Consider the following 22119-nt stretch of genomic DNA (forward strand, 5'->3'; position numbering starts at 1 on the left):
ATGAAAGATTATCAGATATTTTGACAGAAAACAGTATTCTGAGTTAAACACTCATTTAAGAACCAATAATATCTGCATTACCTTCTAAAAGACAGCAATGGTGTACTAGTGAAACTGTAGATGTTGGAGGAGACAAATGCATGCCAGTAAATGTTTATAGGAAGGCCTGTACTTGGATATTGTCACATTACCTGCTGTAGTCAAGAAACTTCCCATTCTAGGCATCACTTTTTCATGGATATATGTTTCCAGAAATACTCCAGCTGACATAGAACACTGGAGTTTGCCCAAAATCCCCAAGCCTCTAACACATTCCCTCTAACACATCTACATCTCAAACTACCCTTCCATGGAATAAGGGGAAGGTTAAATGTCACATTAAGAAGAATGAATAGAAAACGTCATGCATGAAAAAAACAGTCCCTTTATACAATGAGAAGAGGTTGCTGGCAGTTTTATACATGGTACATTGAAACCTCAGGCTTGGAAAGAACAATCCAAAACCAAACTGTGAAGTGACCACGTGTACCATGGACACAGTATTACTCAAAATAATTCTGTGTATGACTGCAAAGCTATAATTCTTCTTTCAGTGTTCGCTGAGTGTGTCTAACCCGAATGCAAAACGGGCACCACATATTTTGGTGACAACGTACAAATTGTCACCAACTCTCAGAGCACACTGTCAGGACTATTTTTCCCTCAGTTAAAGCCAATATGAAGGGTGACTTCAGTCATTCTAAAGTTGCAAACACCACAGCTCCAGGGAGCTGGAAATCTGCACTCAGCCCTGGCACAGCAGTAATGCAGAGAGCAATCTCTAGCTCAGTGTCTGGCTCTCTTCCTCCTGACCTCCCTGACTTGCCTCACCTTCTTACAATCTCAAACAGCTTCCAGCCTGCCCTGGTGCCTCCACTTCATCAGCTCTTAACAGTTCTGGGGACTGTTAAATAACTGTGCTATAAAACTTTTTTCTCCACTGCTATATGCTATTTCTCCATCTCCCTCTCTTTCCAACTTCCTCATCTCAGTTCTTTCTCCTTTATTTCCATTCTCCTCTATTTTCATTAATTAGAAACTTCAGCTTTTCTTTCCTACTCTTCCATAACAATATTATTTTCTTCCTTTGTTCTGAGTATTTTTGTCACTTTTTCTAAGCCAGCAGAGGTATATCCTCTCTTTCGCCCCCCACTATGAGACACCACAGAATTTAGATGCTTATACCCCCAGTCATCCCACCCAAGCCCAGCGTGGTAACTCTGTTTATAATCCATGGCCTTTTCCCTGCAGCTGCACTTCAGCGTAACCTCTGTCCCAGTGCCTGGCCTCTGCAAACAACACGAGGCAGAAAATAAAGTTTTACAAAGCTGGTCGCTCAAAGCCAAGGGCCCAGCCCACACCTCGGGGCTGGGCAGAGGCGGCCGTGGAGGGGTCAGGGGTCAGGAGCTGACCAGGGTGCTGCAGGCAGGCTCCAACCTCAGACCCTCCCCAGGCTCTCCAGGGACACTGATCAGAGGGAAAACACCATCCTTTCCATTAAGACAGTGCTTTTAACCTTTCAGAACCCGAGACAGAGAGCTGGTGTTACACACATGAACAAGACAACTGGTTAGGTACAGCCTCTCTTTTTTTTAAGTTAGGCCTGGGTTTTTCTCATTCACTTGATGTACCACATACATGCTCAAGATGAAATCCTCAATTTTACACCATTTACTTCCTTCAAAAAGGTGATCAATGCTTCCCCAGACCGTGAAACCCCACAGCTGAATAATTAGGCAGACTCCGTCTATAATTAATACAAGCAACAAGAGCAAATAAGCCATGGTCCGGACTACAGAAAGTCTGTAGAACGCCTGAAAAAGCACATAAATAAAGAAAAAATTACCACACTCACAACCCTGCTATTCAGAGATGTTTCTCACAGTGTTGTATCATAGCCTAGGAAATCGACTATAGATGAAATTGAGGGGATCACTGCTCTCTCCCAAAGCCATGTTTCAACTCCTGTGACCTGCTCTGGAGTGCAGCAAGCTGTCTGTACAGTCCTAGAAGACACTACTCACTGCGCAGATGACGGGCAGTAATCCTGGCCCTAAGACCATGACTTAGCGTCTTTAATATTAATCCCTGCTTGCAGATGGCAGAGATGTTCTCTCTTTTAAGCGCTCAGAACTAAGAATATCCCCAAACTTTTTTATTCCACTTTGGTGTTGCAGGAAACAATTGTGTTTAAACAATTAAAAAAAAAAAAATCATACTTAGTTTTGTCCCTCTGATCTTTAACACACAACTATCACCTATAAGCACCTCATTATCAGCAATACTTTAAATTTTCTACTTCTAACATCTGAATTCACAAGTGCACAGCCTTCTTCAGAGTACCTAACCAGCCTGAAGAAGGGGTCTGTGTTTATCTGATGTAATTTTCAGCAGCACATGGAAGTTTAGCTGGTGCAACCTGAAAGTCGCTTAGAACTTGGTGCATTTTTTTTTTTTTGCCTTACATTACTAAAATAACCAGGGGGAAATCAACACCTCAACTATCTTCAACTTCCCTGTGCAACATACCTCAAAAATTACTATGAATGCTTTATTTTCCAGTTAACTGCTATCACAGCCACAACAATTTCCTGAATGAAGCATTTAATTTGTAAAATCAATAGCCAAAGAGGACATTGCTCACTAAAAGCTAGTTAATTGTCCTCTGCATCATTAAGTGCTTAGAGCCCCACCACTGGGGGACGAGATTTTCTTGCTAATAATCTTATAAATTATTTTATGTGATTGATTACAAACATTCCAGTTTATAGCCACAAATAACAACAATCATTATGGAAGGAAACACTAGGTTAGTCGCTATAAAAGTACTAAAAAAAAAAAAAAAAAATCAAGAGCCTTGCTACTGTAACTTGACCTTGTAGAAGCAGTTCTGGAGTTCAGCACAAACCAAAGCAGCCCTTCCTTCTCCTGCTCTTCAGATTTGAGATGTGGCCAACCTTAGTACACAGTAACATAAGGACCTGTGAAGGTCCATGGGAAATGCCATGGGTTTCACACTGTGAGCAGGTATTTAGGAGGTTTACAAAGATTAATTGAGACCAGCACAGGTTGTACTGTCCTAAGTGCCTAGGAAACATTTCAACTCCAACTCCAAATTAAGAGTTTTATCAGAGGTATTTGGATTTTTTCCTAGAGTTTTCAAACTGCTGGTGACAGAACTGTTTATTTATATACAGAGAGTGTGCCACTCCTGCCTGCTTGATTCACACACGAAGTGTCTGTAAGGGGTAGATGGTTTAAGTTTAGCATTCTCAGAAGACAAGACTTTCATCCTTGTGCTAAATCTTCTCTACAAGAACACAAGCACTTGGCCATACAAAGGGGAAAATTCAGTCAGTCAAGAGCTTGAGCCTCCATACAGGAATTCAGAACATGTGACATCTTGCCATGAATTAGGCTTCCATGTGGATTTCTGCTTCTTGGCTATTTTGCAACAGCTCATGAAATACAGCCATGTGTCATGGAGAGAAAAATAGACCTCTCCATCTTTCATCATCTAAAAGGCCACACATCTGAACTGCTGTTTTGTACCACATGCCCTCCACTACAATTAATACATGCCAAGCAAACCACGCACCAGAATTATTCTCGTTACAAAGGCACCTGCAATGTTCCTCTTGTATGGCATTTTTCCAGGACACCATCCATAAGGAACTCCTAAATAGAGAGCAAATATGTTCTTCTTTGAGAATGTAACATCCCCATGAAGAGCAACTGAAAAAAATGAAGCCACTGTCCAACAATTTATGAGAAAAAGTTAATGAGCAAAAGAATTTAGCTATTGTCATTTTATAAGTCTAAGTGTTACTCGAAGTATGTTTTCTTCTCCATCTTTGATCTTTCTGCAGTCTCTCTCACAAGTTCCATAGCAAAGTCAATAGTTCACTTAGAACACATTGTAGAGTATTTAATTAGTTGTACCTTGATACCTTCCTCTGAAGCCAAGATATCAAAGTATCAGAAGGTGAATAATGAAACCTTTTTTTCCAAACCATTAAAGCCTGAGATATGCAGAAACACATGTGAGAGACCTGCCCATACTGAATCAATGTCTGGAAACTACAGACCCTTCGCTCTCTGCATTAGTACTAAGTCACCGCCATTTCCAAGAAAACAAAGGCTTGGAAATAGTCTGCCCTGATTATTATTACCATGCTTGTAGCAGAAAGCATAGAGGTTAGACTTCTCTGTGAAAATTAAATGGATCCATTTTTGGGAAACTCCAAGAGAAGTAATCCAAATTAAGTAACTAAGTGATCCATGGCAGACAGACAGATCCACAATAGGCTATACTGCAATTAGGAATTTCATTTATGTCCCAGCAGGTTTGTGAGGTTTTGGACATCAAAGATCCAAGTGCCAAACTGAACTTCACAGGTCTGAGAAACTTATCTGGCAATTGATTCCCTGGAAGGGCTGTCCCATGGAACAGAAACAGTTTTTTTCAATATCACAAGAGAAACAGCATTCAGTGATTCCAAGCTTCTTGTAGTTATAAATGATTAACAGCCAGCAATGCAATAAAAATCACACTTCCCCCTCCCTGTCCAAAGAAGCATAACTGTATGATTTCTTCCAGGATATGCTAATTTTTTGGGAAGCATTTGAAAGCACTGTCCCTTGCTTTTTAGCAAAGAAAGCAAACAACTGAAATTTTAAAAGAATCATGAACACATGAAGATCAGCATCTGAATGCCAAGTCATTCCTCTTTCTCCCAATGCTCACAGAGTATTTACGAAGGCACTTTGACCAGACATTCTTAGGAAAAGAGCAGTCAGGGCAAGCAGTGGGAAGTAAGAAAGTGACAACCAGAAAATCACTCCTGTATGCCACAAGACAATTCAAATAAAACAACAAACTTGTGAAATTGCAAGCAAAGGCATGTTCACAGCCATTTTGCAAAATGTCACCAGCTCAACAAGCTAGTGAGCAACTGGAGATACTAAGACTTGCAGAACTTGGGAACTTCAAGAAGCTTTCACAAAGGGTATATCATATTCCTTCATATAAAACCAAGGAATTTAACTTTCCTTTGAAACTACATCAATATAGATGTAGTTTCCAGTCGTTTCCAATTAGTGACAAAAAGGCACACAAATGAGGAAGAAAGTCCCCAACAGCATCACTTAAATTCAGTAGGAAATGAGCATCTGTGGACATAGTAAGTGTAACATGAAAAGTACCAGATAGCACACTGAAAACAGGGCTCAAAGCAGAACACAGACAAACCTTCAAACGTATTTAGTGTTTCTGGAGTTCTTCAATAAACACAGAGGGCTTCTCTACTTGGGCAAATGTTGCCTTTATATATATGGAAGGCTTGGTTTGGGCCAACAAAAACAGAAGCAGAATGAAACACATATGACCCAAAGAAACAAGTTTTCTCCTTCATTACAAGTGATGAAGAGGGTGATGTTTCTGAGCTGCATTCTAAAAAGCAATTTAAACCCACTGCATCATGGCTATCCTGAGTAGTTATCAGCCAAAGAACCAGTTTTGAGTCCAAATACAGGATCACCACACCGAAAAGGTCATCTCAAAATAGCCAGAGGATAATAAAATTACCCGCTTGTTGTAAAGTCCATACAAGAGATAGAGCAGAGTGATAACCATCTAGGAAGCTGTATAATGTGACACCTGTGAATCCTGATGACCAGATGCTACTCATCAAATCACCTACAGCAGACATTATGTGTGCACTCATATTCAAAACAGAGTCCCAAACTGTGACCCACTGATTGAAACCTCAGTACAAAATACTGCTTTATCTCTACAGTTACCAACGGCACTAAAACCAGCTTAATATGCAAAATCAATCCTTACTGTCACTTGTGAGCCATGACAAGGGTCACCAGTGCTGAGCACATTGCAGACAGGTTAAACAACTCCAGTGAGAACCCAGAGGGTCCCACAAATGACCCATGAGAAAGTCTCTTGTGAAGTGGAAAAGACTTTCCATACCTGTTGTTCAAGTGAGCACAAATGTATGCACATTGAAATCCATCTCCTGTAATCAACATCCTGGCTGCATACACAGCACCAGCCTCCTGTCTGCTCAACATCATCCGAAATGGGATAAAACACTACGCTATTGAGTAGCTGGAGTAAAACCACAGTAGGCCTGTAAGTAAGAACAGCATTTTCTTCTCTGAAAATCACACAGGTAAACCAAGATTAGAGGCACCCTTTGGAGGTCTGGGTAGCAGAGGCTTTGAAGAGCAAGAATTCTTTGAAGGCAGCTCACTGGACACATCAGAAATAATCTTACTCTGCAAAAAAAAGCAAACCAGAGTATCTCCACAGAAAAACAGCTTTTGGAGCACAGTGTGATGAGAAATTATGTTTAAAAGTCAATTCTCATCTACAGAGAAATACTGTGCACAGCTATAGTCTAAACAGTACCTTATGTGATCACAGCTCTCAAGGCAGCATAGCACTACAAATTTGCAAGTTCATTGGCTTTGACTTAAAGCAACCAAAGCATGGAATAAAAAGTCTTGAGTTTCACTTTCCAGTTCCTTGCCACAACGCCTAAGGCAGACTACACTCTCTGCAACATCGACATCCATGCAAGTTTAAGCAGTTACAGATTCAAGTAAAAACACACATATTGCTACCTCAATTTACAATCAGAAATCTTTTTTTTTAAACTTTAATTCCAGTTACCCAAATGAGACCTTCTCTTTCATTTTATTCAGACAGTTAGCAACTGTGATGTGCTTAGCTTTTGTAGAGATAAGCCTTAACTCCACAATAAACAAAAGAACAGCACTGTGGCTGTTTTGCCACTATAATGAACCTGATGCATAGACTTAGTATTTCAAAAACCTCTTGCCTTAGCAGAAATGTCATACTGTAAGTCCTTTCCAGGTCAGAGGTGAATGCCTATCACTTAACAGGGCATGAAGCAGAAAGAGCTGCTGAGCAAATGCTGACATAGCCTTTAAATGGAGCAGATCACTGTTCTGAGTTAGTTCCAATGCTACTGGACTGGCCCAACCACACTGAGGCATGCTCTTTGCTTGGGCCGCTGTCCCGGTTTCATCTGGGATAGAGTTAATTTTCTTCCTAGTAGCTGCTTCAGTGCTGTGTTTTGGATTTAGCAGGAGGATAATGCTGATAACACACTGATGTGTTGGCTTCACTGAGCACTGCTTAGCCCAAGTCAAGGACTCTTCTGTTTCCCGTGCTCTGCCAGTGAGGAGGTGCACAAGAAGCCAGAACACTTGATCTGACCTGGCCAAAGGGTCACCTGGGGGGTATTGGCTGAGAAAGGATGATTGCTGCTCGTTGTTGGGCAGGTGGTGAAGCGATTGTATTCTGCACCACTTGCACTTCTCCTTGGGTTAAATGTGCCTTTTTGTCATCTCCCTTTTCAATAATATTACTATTTCATTTCAATTACTAAACTGTTCTTATCTCAACCAACTGGCTTTACTTTTTTTACCGACCCTCCTCCCCATCCCACCGGGCGGGGGGGGAATGAGGGGTGTGAGGGAGCGGCCCGGTGGTGCTCAGCAGCGGCTGGGGTTACACCACGCCATCAGCTCCCTAGTCAAGAGGTGAGATACAACACGCAGCTACGGCGCTGAGCTTTCGCTGCGGGCCCGGAGAGAGCCTGGCCGCTCCCATTTCGGTCTCGCCACGGGGGAATGGCAATGGGGTAAAACACGCGTAAGCACACAACCCCTAACTTGGCACCTGGCCCTCTCTCTACTCCCGCCACCCGAGAGCGCGGTCGCGTTACATCCCGGGAGGGTCCCTGATATCGGGGCCAGCAGCGCAGCGCGGAGCCCCACGGGCGGCGCGGTCCGGGCCTGTGGGGGGAGGCAGAGCTGTCCCCCTGCCCCAAAAGCCGCCGCCACCCCCGCGCGTCCTCACCTTGTCGCTACCCGCCTCCGCCGCCTCCTCCTCCTCCTCCTCTTCCTCCTCCTGCTCTGTAGCCGCCCTCCGCCGCCGCCGCGCCGACATCGCGCCGCGGGAGCGCAGCGCCCACCCGGCGCGGAGCGGGCGCAGGCGGGGCCGCGATCGGGACGGGGAGGGAGCGGAGGCCGCGCCGCGGAGCCCGCCCGCCGGCTCTCCTTCCTCCTCCTCCTGTTCGGAGCCCGGTGCTGTCCCCACCACCGGGGAGGCGGCGCTCCAGCTGCGGACGCCGCCGCAGCTCGGGGGCGCGGCCGGACCCGGCGCCCCGGGAGCGGAGAAGCGCCCGCGTCCCCGCGGCCGCGGCTGGGGCGGAGTGGGCGGGCGATGTCGCTCAGGTGCGCTCGGCGCTCCGCCCCCGCCGCCGGCACCGCCCCCGGGGGGCGGGGAGTGACCGGTCCGGACCGCGGGGCTCCCGGCCCGGTGCATCCCGTCCGCCCGAGGCCGGACGGCCGCGGCGTTGAGCGCCCGCAAAGCGCCATAACCCGGGCGTGGAGCTCCAGGTTGTTCTCTCCTGGATGCCAGAATGGCCGCGGGACGCTGCGTGCCTGCAGCCCGCCGGTGGAATACCCCGGGAGCCTGGGACGGGCATCTCCAGGCAGACCCGGTGTCAGCTTCGTATCAGCGCCCGCGGGCACCCATGCTGCAGCCCGCGCGGGTATCTGTAGAGTGCTTTGTTTCCTTCTGGGATGCTCATGCCCACCTGCTCTATGTCCATTTATGGAGGCAGGTGCGGTGCTTGGCTCGTCCCATGCCATGTGCACTGCCGGGCGTGGTGCCACCAGACTGCACAGAAACGAAACACATCTGCCTAGGAGCTCACAGTCGAGAAAAGCACTCAGCAAAGCCAGCTACAGGTGCTGAATTCCTGCAGCGCCCTGTATCGGTGCTTGTGCCACTCCACCGTTTTTGTATGGCTACGCTCTGCCTGGCCATGGCAACAGCTAGCTGCCTAGGAGCATTCCCATATAGACATTCAGTCTAGATATCACTTCAAAGTCCACACACCAGCTTACCGTGCCTGCAAACACAGGGCCAGCACCTTTTGCAAGGAAGTGTCGAGCCACTCCTGCTGTCATTTACATTATCCGTATGGTGACTGGCTTCACCAGCCTTGATTGGTTTTGTTTCAGTTTTTTTTAGTTTTATTACATAAACAAGATTATTATTATGTCCCTCCAAAAGTATGCTTGGTATGTTTTTAATGTAAACACCATGGTTCAGGACTGATGCTGTGGGTGGACATGGATTATGACATTAGTAAAACAATTCCAGTCTTTCTGCCAGAAAGTGGGGACACCCCAGTATTTTGGAAAAATAGCCATTTATGTGAAAGGTTTTACCTGTGCACTGCTTACACAGTCAGGGGGTCTGCAACGTCCCCAAAAAAACTGCAAAAATGTGGTGTGCTAAGAGAAGGGCTGGTCCAGCACAAGGCAAAGCAGAGACCCAAAGCCAGGCCAGACAGGCCACAGAAGCACAGTTTCTGGCATTGTGTCCCTTGGTGACATAATGTGAAAGGTGAAAGGAGCAGCCCACTGCAGGTCAGTAATATGGCCATATGGACAGGCCTCTCCAACACTTTGCTCTTGTTAAGTATAATTTTGATGTATTTCTCCATAAATGAAATATTATGGGGTAAACTGAATTGGAAAAATTCAGCTCTCCTTGCTCAGAATATGAGAGAGTGGGAAACATATCCAGCAGGTCAGAAACCGAAACCATACAGGATGAGCAGAGGGGACCTCGATGAATGAGGCGTCCTTTCCACTCTCTCTCCTCTTTCAATATGTTTCTCCTATTGAGTTTTCCCTTGTGAGTGTTCCTCCATCAAAGGTCTCAGAAGAAACCAGTTTCCCTTACTTCAAGTGCAAGATATGCCTGTTGGCCCTGCAAATGGGAGGAGCTGTCTGGGGGGAAATCATAAATGTTTATTTTCTCTGTGCAGAGAGAATAAGAAGTGGTTTGTCTGGTCTCCACACCTTTACTGCCCATGGTTGCTGCAATGTATCCTGCTGTTTCCCTCAGCATCCAGATCCCACATGTTCATCTGTAGCCTGGATTGGGGTGGACACCAACTGCCCTATTTGCACTGTGGAGCAGCTGGATCCAGCTGAAGAAGTACATGCCTTGTTACAGCCCTTTCTGGTAAACCAGGAGTGAAAAATATAGGGCTAGAATGACTAGATTTCTTTCACCACAGAAAAAAACCTTTCTGTGGTCAATGAGACAGAGAGCATGCTTCAATACCTGCATAAAGATCATTAGGCAGACTTTTACATCCCATCTAGGAGAAGAGTAAGAACCTCCATTTCTTCTACATCTGTGCTCCATCCTTAACCTAAACAGTGAAGGGGAAGAGAATTTGTTTAGAAAAGCTGGGAGGAAAAAAAAATTTAGCAAATGGTGTGTTGGAAAAAAGTAGCAATAATGTCAAAGAAGGAAAAGGTGAAGTACTCAATGCATATTAATGTGCAGAAGCAAGGCAAATTCAAGAAGATGAGTCAGTGTACAGCAAGCAATGAACAACTGGTGACAGTGGGGTGAGGGGTAAACAGTCTTCTGGGCAGGGCCACTGGGAGAGAGAAAATTAAAAACAAGGACTAGGCTCCGGTGGGATCAGGCAGGAATCCAGCCCTAGCTTCACTCCTCTCTCCCAGCCGGGTGTTTCTGCTTCTGTCATGCACCTTTTCACCCACGGAGTGCTCAGAAATGCAAGAAGGGACAGCAAAAACAGTTGTATTACAGCAAAGCATTTCAAGCCTCTCCAGCTCAGAGGAAAGAGACAAGGGGCTCACAGAAGAGTTGTGGAGCAGGGGGCTTAGGGATGAAGCAGATCCGTGGGAGCGTGGTTGTCCCGCTTCTCAGCTGCAGCACCTTGCAGCCATGGGAGCCTAGTACCTGGTTAGACTGGTTGGATGGGAATTTTCCAAGTCAACACCCTGTTACTCAGCTTCCTTTGGGGCAAGTAACTACACTGGATGGAATGTAACATCACTTCTCCCAATGTTGTGACTGAGCATGGTTTCACAATGTGTGGCAGAAACTTCCATGTGATCCCAGGACAAAAGGATTATCATGTCAGCTGACAACTTTCCTGATATTCAAATATTATCACTTCTCCTGGATGGATTTCAGTGTCTTGATGTGTGAGACCTCAGAGGTTTCTGCTGCTCTCTGTTGCCTTGTATTCCCACATTAATTTAGTGGCTCAAAGCTGCCAGTAAACAGCCCGAACCTCACCTACCGACTCAACATTATTCGCAGCACAGGGAAGCCTCTAACAAGCAAATCCCTGCACTTCCCCCAGCTGCCCCGAGTTAGGACACATCACCTGCCCCGGCTATGCTGCCCCCTGCCCTGCACTCCGGTTATCCACAGCAGGCAGATCTGCCTCGCCTACTGCCGGCTGAGCCCGGAGCTGCCTCTGCTCTGTGCCTCGACCTACGTACAAAAGGAGGAGTTTTCTGCAGGCAGACGCAAAACGGGAGCCCTGACATTAAAAGAGTTATATAAGCCCTTACACAAGCTGCATCAAGCCTCCGAGAAAGGCAGCCGGCATGGAGCTGCTGCTGTCTCCACTGAGCAGCAGTAAGCCCTTTGCATGGCGAAGAGGCAGAGTGGAGCTGCTTCATGGCTGTGGCAGCAGAAGGAAATGGAAGGAACTGGCTCCCTGTCTGCTCAGAACCTGGGGAACAGAAAGTATCTGTCTCAAAACATGTGTTGGAAAGAACAGCACATCTGCAGTTGTAACACTGAGGATCCTTATTGCCAGCAGTTTCAGAAACAGAAGTGGTTTGTAGGGTTTCGGGTTTCCTTTTAATGGATTCCTACTAATGCACAGAAGTGAGACAAGTGGAAAATATTGATACCTACTGGTCAGCACAGATAGCAATGTCAGGCCTTGTCAACAACAGTTCCGTATCCTCTTAAATAATATCAATTATGAACAATATTATAATGTGCCACATTCAATCAATTTATAATTTTTTTTCATCCCTAACTCATTTCAAAGAGGATAACCCCAAGTCAGAAAGAAGCAGAGGAAACAGTGATACAACAGCCTCAATCAGGCTGTATGATTGCTCTCCAAAGCACAAGCCTAGCTATTAATACCCTGTGCTCCCCTGACAAAACCAAGAGCTGCAAAACACTGCCTGGTGCTGCCTTGAGACAGTACATGTGAGCTCAGGTGTTCAGGATATGCTTAAAGCTGAAATTCCAGGTCAGAAGCTCATTATTACACAGCCTGTGCACTCTGGGATGAATCCTTCTCCAGCTCTAGGCGCTAGCCTTAGATGCTAGAAAAAGGGAACGCTGCACTGAAATATGGGCTTATATGAGTCAATAAAGAAGCTGCTTTCCCCCCCTTTAAATGAATACAGCATGAATTCTAATACTGTCTTACTGGGTTTAACAGGAGTCAAAAGCCAGTGATACTTTGCCAAGGCATCCTGAAGAGAGCATACATATCTATATTTTAGTAATTTAAATCCACTGACAGCACTGAATTGTTCTTTTGTGTTTAGTTAATATGTCATGTAATCTGTTTTCATTTGCTAGTCTGGCATAAAAACCTTGTAGTCTGTGGCATTTGTGGTTGACTATTTGCTTATTAGTTGTACATTTGAACTTTATAAAATAGGCCACTTGTATGCCAGAAAAAACAAAGCAACAAAACAAACTGACCTCATTATTTCCAAGTTATGCACCAAAGTCTGAGGAACATACTCTAGTGACCGCTGTGAAAGCTCTGGCAGCAGAAACCTTTGCCCTAGGCAGCTGTCACCTTCTGTTTGGTCCAAGTGACTGAGTATTGCACAGCTACTGAGTTATTCTTTTTCCTTTATTCCTATCATGATCCCAGGGATGGTCATACTTTAAAAAAAAAAAAAAAGAACCCAAACCAGGGTTCATTTGTGGTGGGTGCTTGGCAAGCTGCTGCTGTTTTTGCATTAGATGTGAAATTAATTCTTGAGCTTGTTGAGGCTGTCCGAACATGCCATGAAATTGCAACACACCCTCCTTGTGCAATCACACGTGCACTATGTGTTATATTATCCATGTAGATTCTTCCTTGTCATACAAACCTCCTTTTGGAATACCGTAACTTGCAACTCTTCTTCTTGCAAGGAGCTGTGGGCTTGGATAAAGGATCAGGAGACAAGCTTGATGAGGAAACAGACTTGGCAGGGGTAAGGACTATACTTTTACAATTCCAACTGGGAAAGGCTAAAGGGGTAACCACTGGATTGTTTAAAGGGCCAAATGGCACCACTCTGTTAAACACAGGTGGCTGCCAGAGAAAATAGAGAAGCTGGTTCCATTCTAGTCAAGTCCCACAAAATGTAGCACTGGCAGAATCAGCTGTCCCCCAACAAATTCACTCTAAAGTATTTGGAGAAACAAGCTTACCCTCTGCATGCTTTGAGCAGAAGAGCAAACCATTCTTCAAAAAGTTGCATAAGATGCTTTTAAAAAGGCCTCAGTAGATGCACAACAGCTCCTTCAAGTGACCCCACACATAGTAGCACCCCAGCACGTTCAGAGTGGTACCAGCCTGGTGGAGACTCAGGGATGCTGGGACACCTGATCCCTCACAGGACAAGGTCAGGAGCCCTAACTCACAGCCTGCAGCAGGAAGGGCAGGAGGAAGGAAGAAGAGAGTGATTGCCTCCTACATAGTTCCCATCACTTTGTCTGGCAACACCTCCTTGTCAGGAGAAACTTTGCCAAGCAAAATGATTGTGCCCAGTGCCACTTCCCAGCGGTTTCCCTGGAGGTGGAGACCATTTATGTTAACACATATATGGTTGGCACCAGCCTTAACACCACAACTGCCTGCAACTTACAGCCAGATGCAAGAGATAATCCCTTCTGTATGACGTCAAGGCAGCCGTGTTTGTGCCCAAACTTCACTGCCCTCTTCAATCCCAGGTCGCTCTGGTTCTTCCTATGTAACTGAGCAGACCACAATGCTCTCTGATGGACAGACTCTCAGGGAATGGGCTTTCCTACCACACTATGAGCAATCCTCATTTTATCATCTGGCAACACTCACATGCTCCCCCACAGGCCAGATATGAAGCTGAGCCCCGGTCCCATCTGTGGGAATTTTGCCATCTCAGGCCAAGGCAAAACCTCTTTGACAGTTTCAACAATATCTCCCAATCTCAGTTCAGAGTAACTTCCACAGGAAATATTTACTGTTTACTGGATTTGTGGCACACAGAGCACAGCTTGCACTTGTCTCTGCTCTCTGTCACTGGATTTGCTCCCCTCCTCTTTGTGTTGCTTTCAAAAAGTTTTATATAATTTCATTTAATTGAACTCCAGTATTACCCACTCTATTACATTTCAGTTCATGAGAAAAGTTCATCTAAGGTATGATCAGGCATATCACCATTGATTTTTAGCAGTTTATGAAATATCACTCTGTTTTGCCAGCAATACCATCTACCTATCTTATCTCAAGGGACAGGAGGAGCATTATGGCCCACTCAGAGTGTATTTTATAAGTGGTGAGCAGCCGACAGGATGCAATTAAGCCAAGTATTACAGTCACAATCTGCAAAGGTTGCCCTGTAAAGTCTTGGTCTGCTGCCACTTTGCTGTGGTAGTCTTCAGACTGAAGTACATCTTGTACTTTACAAAGGTGTTCCTACATATTCACTTAGGCACATTCTCTGAAATTTACCTTATGGTGGTATATCTGTAAAAATACCCTAGAAATTACCAGCTGGTTGCACATCTTTTCCATCTTTCTCCAAACCCTGTGGACTGGAACTGTGTTACACGAGATCCTGAGGTTTTTATTGGGGGGAGCACATGTTGAGAGAAGCATCTTCCCCATGCTTGAAGAGTCAAGACAAAGTGAGCTTCAAAAGACAGAGACTCATGGCCTATTCTCTTTTTTTCCTCTGTGTTTCCAGGTTTTTGGTTGAAAGCCTCTCAATAAATCTTGACCAGTGATTTTGAATATATGCCACAGTACTCCCATTCCTGATCTCACTTTTCTTCCTCCGAAGTCACCAGCACATGCAGAAGCAGCTCCCAGGAAGTTCTTCTTATTCCTCTTTTCCTTACCCAAAAATGCCAGATTTATTGGGAAAGCACTTGATCCTGGAAAGCTTCTTCGAGAGACTTGCTCTGTGAGCTAAATGGGCAAAGGCATTCTGGGCTCCATCTGTGTTGCCTGTCCCCCAAGTCCCCCAGGTGGCTGCCTGCCTTGATCACAATGAAGGAGGGGTCTGTAACACCAGGAGGAATGGGTACTAGTTGCTCAAAAGAGGAATCAGTTACCCCTTTGAGCATTTTTAGCTCTTTTGGGGGCTGTGACCAAACTGGCTGGTCCTCAGTCAGCTACTGTCAGAAGAGCAGGACCCAAAATGGGAATGGAAAGTAACCATAGCAAGTGGCTTTCTATTGCTTCTATTGTTGTGCCAGACAAATGTCTGCTTACCTAAAGCCTGCAGTGTAAAGCCAAAACAAGAGAAAGACATCCAGAACCATATCTTCAGGCTCACTGACTCTTTGATCCAGGTAATTTTTTTTTCATGTAATTGTAAACTAAAGAAATTCCCTGTTTGCCAGCACAAGAAGACTCAGTTTTAGCCAGCTGCTGTACCAGCACGGTGCTTTCTGAACAGCATCATTCATGCCCTCATGACACCTAGCCAAAGACAGTACTGGAAGAAATTACCTATGTATCTTATAACAGCCAAGAATTCCCTGCTGTCCTGTCCCCAGTGCCACTAGAGGTTCATGCAAGCTGCACAACATGACATGACATCACTGGTTGTGAGAGATGAAAAGGAAAGTGTGAATGTAATCAGAGCAGGAGCTGATAGAGAGGACTGAGAAACATGTAGGAAAATGAGTTTCCTCTGTTGGGCAAGAAACAGCAGTATGATTTATCCCAGGAATTCTTGGCATTGCCACTGCAAACTGAGGCAAGAACTGGGATTCAAATTCTCACAGTGGGAAATTGCCCCTTCTGGATGCAGGCCTTTTAGTGGTCTACATTTCTGATCCTTCACTAGAGAGGGAAGAGCAAGGGGGAAAACCCCCCTAAAACACTGAACAGTTCCCCTAAGGATTCAGCTTCTTACAGAAAAATCTGACCAGCGGTTTTCCTGCTTCCTCAGCAGCTCCCTCACACCTCTGGAGAGCAGGTCCAGCCGTCTTGTGCTTCCCTGCCCAGGGTCATCTCCAGCTGTGAGCCTGCTGCCCCTGTCGTGTGTAGCACTTCATCTTCTCTGCCAGAGAATGGGGTTGAGCCTGGCAGAAGCCACCACATCCCCTCAGCCTATGGCATAGAACTCACAATTCCCTTTAACAAACCCCCATGCTGTTTTTGGGGCCAGTAAGCTGGAGTTTGCAGGGCTGGATGGCACTGCACCTTGGAGGGAGGGAGGGAGGTAACTCTTTCCTGCTGCTCAGTGTACTGCCAGGCTGTTCTGCTCCAGGAAGTCCCAAAGGCGGGAATTGTGCACACCAAAAGCAACAGTGGAAGCTCCAACCCTGACCCATCCAGGGAGATGCTCTTGCCCCTTCCATTACTGCACAACAAGCCTCCACTGGCATAGGGCAGGCAGACGCACACTCTCCTTAGTGACTGCACAAATAGATTTGTACCTTCCTGTGGTTTCCAGCGGCCGGCGAGCGCTCCTCGCTAGGTGGAGCTGCCGGCGCGAGCACGGCAGCGCCGGGAACCAGCCCCGGGATCGCCGGGCGCTCCCCGAGCCGCCCCGCGTCCCAGCCCTGCTCCCCGAGCTCCCGGTGCTCCTGACACCGCCGATATGCCTCGGCTCGTTTCGGTTACGCTGAAACTGAAACGGGGAAAGCAAGATCTTTTCTTAAACAAAGTCGTAGTACTAAGTATACCACTATCAGTGGTTTTCTCCATAATTTGGACTGAATCTGCTAATCAATGCTGCCCTGTCAGCCTTTGATGTGATGGAAAATGCTGAAATATTATTTTCTAAAAATCATAAAATTATGCACATAATGATAGCCACCACCACTGGTTTCCCCCTCCTAACCCCATTTAGATCATCAGTTTAACGATTTTCAGTTCCCTGACACTGGACCACCCTGTGCCAACAATTCCTAAGCAAAGCTCTCACTGCTGATTTCCATGGTGGGTCTGTTTAAAGATCAATAGCAGCGACGGCCTAGTGTGCATATCTTTGTCTCACAGAGTGAAAGAAACTGCATAAAAGCTCCAGCTTTGCCAATTAGATTTCCATACATTTTTGCTGCTAATGTGGAAGCAAAGAAAAGCCATACATTAGTTTTAGCCATAGAGTAGATGTGGTTATCCACATCAAGAAATCCCTCACGTGGATGCCAGGGCAGTGCCTGGATCCATATTCAGCAGTTGTAGGGGCACTCAGTGCCTTGCAGGTGCTTGGGAGGTTCAGCTGGTCAGCCAGGGCTGGGGGACGACGGGTGAACTTCTGTTGGATTTATACTGATGTCTTTATCCACATCTCATATGCACACACACACACTGCAGAGTGGGAAGTTTCTGTGCAGCAATGTTCAGTGGAAGGGAAGAGGAAGGTAACTTTGAAAGAGTGGCACCTTCACAGCCCTTAGGCAAAGATGAATGAAGGAGATGGAGCACCAGTGTTTCTTGCCCCTGCTATTGCACACCTGGCCTACAGCAGGTATGCTTTGGCGTCGCTGTTAACAGCAGGTTTCCAAAATAGTTTCCTTGCCTGAGGCTGATCAGCTACATGCATCCAGTCCCCACAGAAATGAAGGAGACCTCTCACCAGCCATCACAGCACAGACTGAGGCGTGCAGAGGCAGCAGCAGTCCCATTGCTGCTGCTCCCAGACGAAAAGAAGGGCCATCCCTACCACAAGGACTTCAGTCCTTAGCAGGTTAGAATGAAATACCTTGTCTGAGTGCCAGGTCACATCACGGGCACATCTGTGCTGGCTGCAGTATTTAGTAGCACCACACGGGAATACACAAATATGGGAATGTTGAGAAATCTGTTGTGCACTAATTAGGATAGACGGAGGGCTGGTAATCAGTAATGCCACAGGGCTGTTGCTAGCAGGGCTTTGGGGCTAGGATGCCAGCAGAGGGGTGGGTGCACCTGCAGCAGACCCCTGTGACCATATTAAATCGGTATGTGATGTTTCTACAATGCACTGTAACAGTGGAGGTGGTGACAGGTTCTGGAGGTGGGAGATGGACAAACTTCAGGTAAGGTTTGTATTGCCCAGAGGGGAGCGTGCAGTGTGGGCAGAGCCTGAGCAGGGCATGGGCCTGGGGTGGGAATGGGGCTCGGAGCAGGACTGCGCCAGGAATGGTCTCCGGTGAACCTGTGGATTCTGGATAGACACACTGCACTTGTAATTCTCTCCTCCTGGCTTCCCCCAGCAGGGGTCAGGCTGAACCAACGTGCACAAATCAAAAGTAAAAGTAACTACTCCGCTTCAGTAGCAAACATTCTCAATGTTCCAGAAACGAGAAAAATATTTTGCCTTCCTGAGGATACGGAAAATGCTTGAGCATTTCACTTAAGAAAAGCAAAAGAAATATTGAAGAGGTGAGTGCAGGCAGCAGCCTGCAACACCCTCCTCTTTGCAGCTGTTTTAAAAAGGCAATGACCGTGTCCTGTTCCCACTCAGCCTCCGCTCCCAGTTACTCTGGATACGCTTCAGTGTAAATGCAAAGAGAAAATCGGGCAGAATGCACGGACCACAGCGTTAGCGCGGCAAAGTGACGGGAGCGTGTCCTCAGAAGTGACTGGAAGCCTCCGGGGAAGGCAGAGCTCGCAGCATCCGCCACGGGCTGGAGAGGGAAAGCTGCTCCCCGCACAAACCATTCCTGCGCGGTCAGAACAAGTAAGTAACGCAGAGCGGTGCCAGTCCTAGGGCGACTCCAGCACACACCCGGAGAGAGATGGCAGCGTTTCATGGTCCTTGGCACTCTGAAGAGCAACCCAGGGAGTCCGCAGCGGGATCGCCCGCGAAGTGACGCCTCTGACCTAAGCTGTCACCAGAGGTCTGCGGGCAGACACTCTGGAACAAGAATGCTAAAAAGCAGGTGAGATGTACCCAAAGGCCCATCTCCTGAAAATTTTTCTGGCCAGCTTTGTCTCAGTTTATCGCCTAGCAAGAGGACACAGGATGGGATTCTATGCGTGGAATTTTAATGATAAATTTATTATATTTTAGTGTATTATTGGCGTCCGATTTTGTAGTCTTACAAGAAATTTCCGTTTCCACATCTCCATTAAATGTCTGATTCATTTTCTTGGCTCAAGGTAATGCCTCAGGCTACATCACTAAAGAACCAGTGCTCTGCATTAGATAAATATAAGACCAAGTCTGATTAACCTATTAACTATTTTTAATTAACTTTTACTGTTCTTCAAATATTCTGCATTTTTGAGGAAGCAGAAAGAGGATGAGAGCAGGCTGGTGCTGTAGAGATGTACAGAGCTAGCATATGGACCAAGATTATTCATCATCATTGGCAGCAGCTCTGCTGTAGGGAATCTTGCAACAACATCACAATTTTCCTGCTAGAGTGAATGTCATAATGGACACATTTGTGGGGTGAGTTATGGCCAAGATAGAAAAAAATTTCAATCTTTATAGCGTTTTTATGCTCTGTCTTCCTTTTTGGTAATCAGATCTTGATTAAGAGTTCGAATTAGCACCCAGAAGAACATTATGCTTTCCTGGCTCAGCTCCTTCCCGCGATGTAGGGCAGGCAACAAATGATTCAGTGGCTTTACAGTGCTGCTACAACAAAAAGGTGTCTATATACCTATCCACCACTTTAGGAAAGTGACCGACTGCTTGCTTGCAATGAGGAACACATGGTAGTGGCAAAATATTTTATTTGCTAAATAAAGTGACTGCTTCATTTAGTTCAGACAGGCTCCTCTCACAGCCACAATGACTTATTAGGGAAAAAGCTGGGCAAGGTGGAGTTCACTGTCTCTGCTGCTGGGGGCTGGAAGAGCTCTGTGGCCAGCCCTTCCCTCGGGGGCAGCACCCGGCGCGCAGCTGGACCCCGCGGGCGGCAAGATGCTGCAGTGCGGGTTCTGTCTCGTCAACCTGAAGAACATCTGACCCTGCAATGCCAAAGCACGTTCGACCTTTTAATTTTAGGTGTCTGTATGGTTTGGTTGCTTTTTTTTTTTTTTTTTTTTTTTTTCCCGTTCACATACGTTGGGACCATTCCGGTCGAAGTGAATTTTGGAGGCATAGCTGCTCCAGCACTCGTACTTCCTATGCCTCGAACAAGCAAAACAGTTTTTTTTGTTTTTTTTTTTTTTGTTTAGTTTAGTTTAGTTTTGTTTTGTTTTGTTTTTTTTTTTTTTTTTTTTTTTTTTTTTTTTTCTCCTGACAACGCTTCTTCTGTGTACCTGTGAATTCATTCACACGTCTTCTTTACTTCCTCCCCGGGAGGCCGGGCTCCCCGTCTCACCTCAGCTCCTCCCTGCCCCCAGCCCCCGCCCCTCGCAGCCCGGGACCCCACTGTCCCTGCTACCTTGCCGTCCCCGGGGCTCTGCGGGCTACTTCCCCGAGGCCCCGAGAGGATTCTGAGGGAGCTGCCCTACTCTCGCGGCTTTGCATCCTCCGGCTTGCCGCTGGCCCCTGCTCTCCGCTGCCCCGGCCGCGGGCCGGGCGCTCTCTCCTTCTCTCCGCCCGCACCCCGCGCTCGCCCTGGCGGCTGTTCTCTAGTTCATTATTGGACTTGGTCGTTGCTCTGTCTGAAGCGCTTACGATGAGACCCCGTGAAACTGGTCTATAGCAGGCGGCTATTGGTGAGCAGCCCCGGCTGCAGCGGGTCCGGTCAGTAACTCCATCTGCTCAAGGAGTACTTCGGCTGCGGCGTTTCCTGGCTGCGGTTTGCTCACCCTATTAGTGAAGTTTGTTGTTGGGGTGGGTTTCACCCCCACCGCTGCCTGGGGTGCTCACGGTGTCCCCCACCCACTGCTCAGCTGCTGAGCGGCGCAGCCCAGCCCTGGCTGCCTCCTGAGTCACTTTGCCTCACTACTTTAGCTTAGGGACTGACTGCCCTAGTTTAGGGAAAACAGAAGCTGAGTGCGGAAAAATAACCAAATATTAATATTTTCGAATATTTCGGCTGTTAAAGACAGAGAGGAGATAATTCTGGCGTCTGCTTTTGAATCCGTTTCTCATGCAGGGGCAGCCCTATGGACGCCATCCCACCTACGATGCTATCTTTAGGGAAGAAGTTGCACGAGGAGACACCCCCAAATAAACACTCGTTTTTTCAATATGCCATCAATTTCTTACAGTAGAAAAGGAGGAAAAGCGCTTGTGCTGGAGGGATTGTTTTGTTTTGCTTCTGCTAGAAAACAAGCCTAGTTGTGCCGGGCGGTTAACTCCCGTCCGGGCCGGGAAAGAGGCGCGGAGCGAGGGCAAAGGGCCGGTACCGTCGGGCCGAGCGCGGGGCTGGCAGCACCCGCTGCCCGCACAGCCCCGGGCGGTACCGCAGCTTGGGCCGGCCCGGCAGGACCGCGCTGCGGGCTCAGGGCCCCCTTCCCCCCGCGCCAGCGCAGACCTGCGGCCGAAGTTGCCGCCGCTGCCGGTGCCCGGCCCTGGCAGAGTTCCCTCGGGGCGCTGCGAGAAGGGAGGCAGCGAATCTGGGCCGGGGGAGAGCCCCTGCCCCCGCACCGTCTCCTCTGCAGGAGGGAGGAAAAGAGGCTCCCTTGGGTGCTGGACACACAGCGGGGCCGCTCCGCGCCTGCCTCAGCACTTACAAAAGCGGTTTAGCATTTCTTTCCCCCTAATTCAAATGCAAATCGGTCTCTTTGAGAGGCGGCTCCCCCCTCTCCACGACCGCTGCCGGAGCTGAGCCTGGGCGCGGCCGGGGCTGCGGGGCCAGCCATGCGGGGCTGCCGCGGCCGAGCGCTCGCTGGCTCCTCTGCAACCAGCAGGAACGCACTTTTTTTTGTTTTTCTTTTAGAATATTTGCGAAGTGACAAGAGGACAAAAAAAAAAAAAAAAAAAGAAAAAAAAATTCAGACTCGAAGATTTAACTCGAGCTTCCCGGAGGGGCCCTTCATGTGGCTGTGCCGAAGTTAAGGCGAGGCAAGATCCTACGCACCATTTCTCCAAGTGTATTCCGCA

Source organism: Vidua chalybeata, chromosome 4 (assembly GCF_026979565.1).
Source record: "Vidua chalybeata isolate OUT-0048 chromosome 4, bVidCha1 merged haplotype, whole genome shotgun sequence".
NCBI classification, from domain to species: domain Eukaryota; kingdom Metazoa; phylum Chordata; class Aves; order Passeriformes; family Viduidae; genus Vidua; species Vidua chalybeata.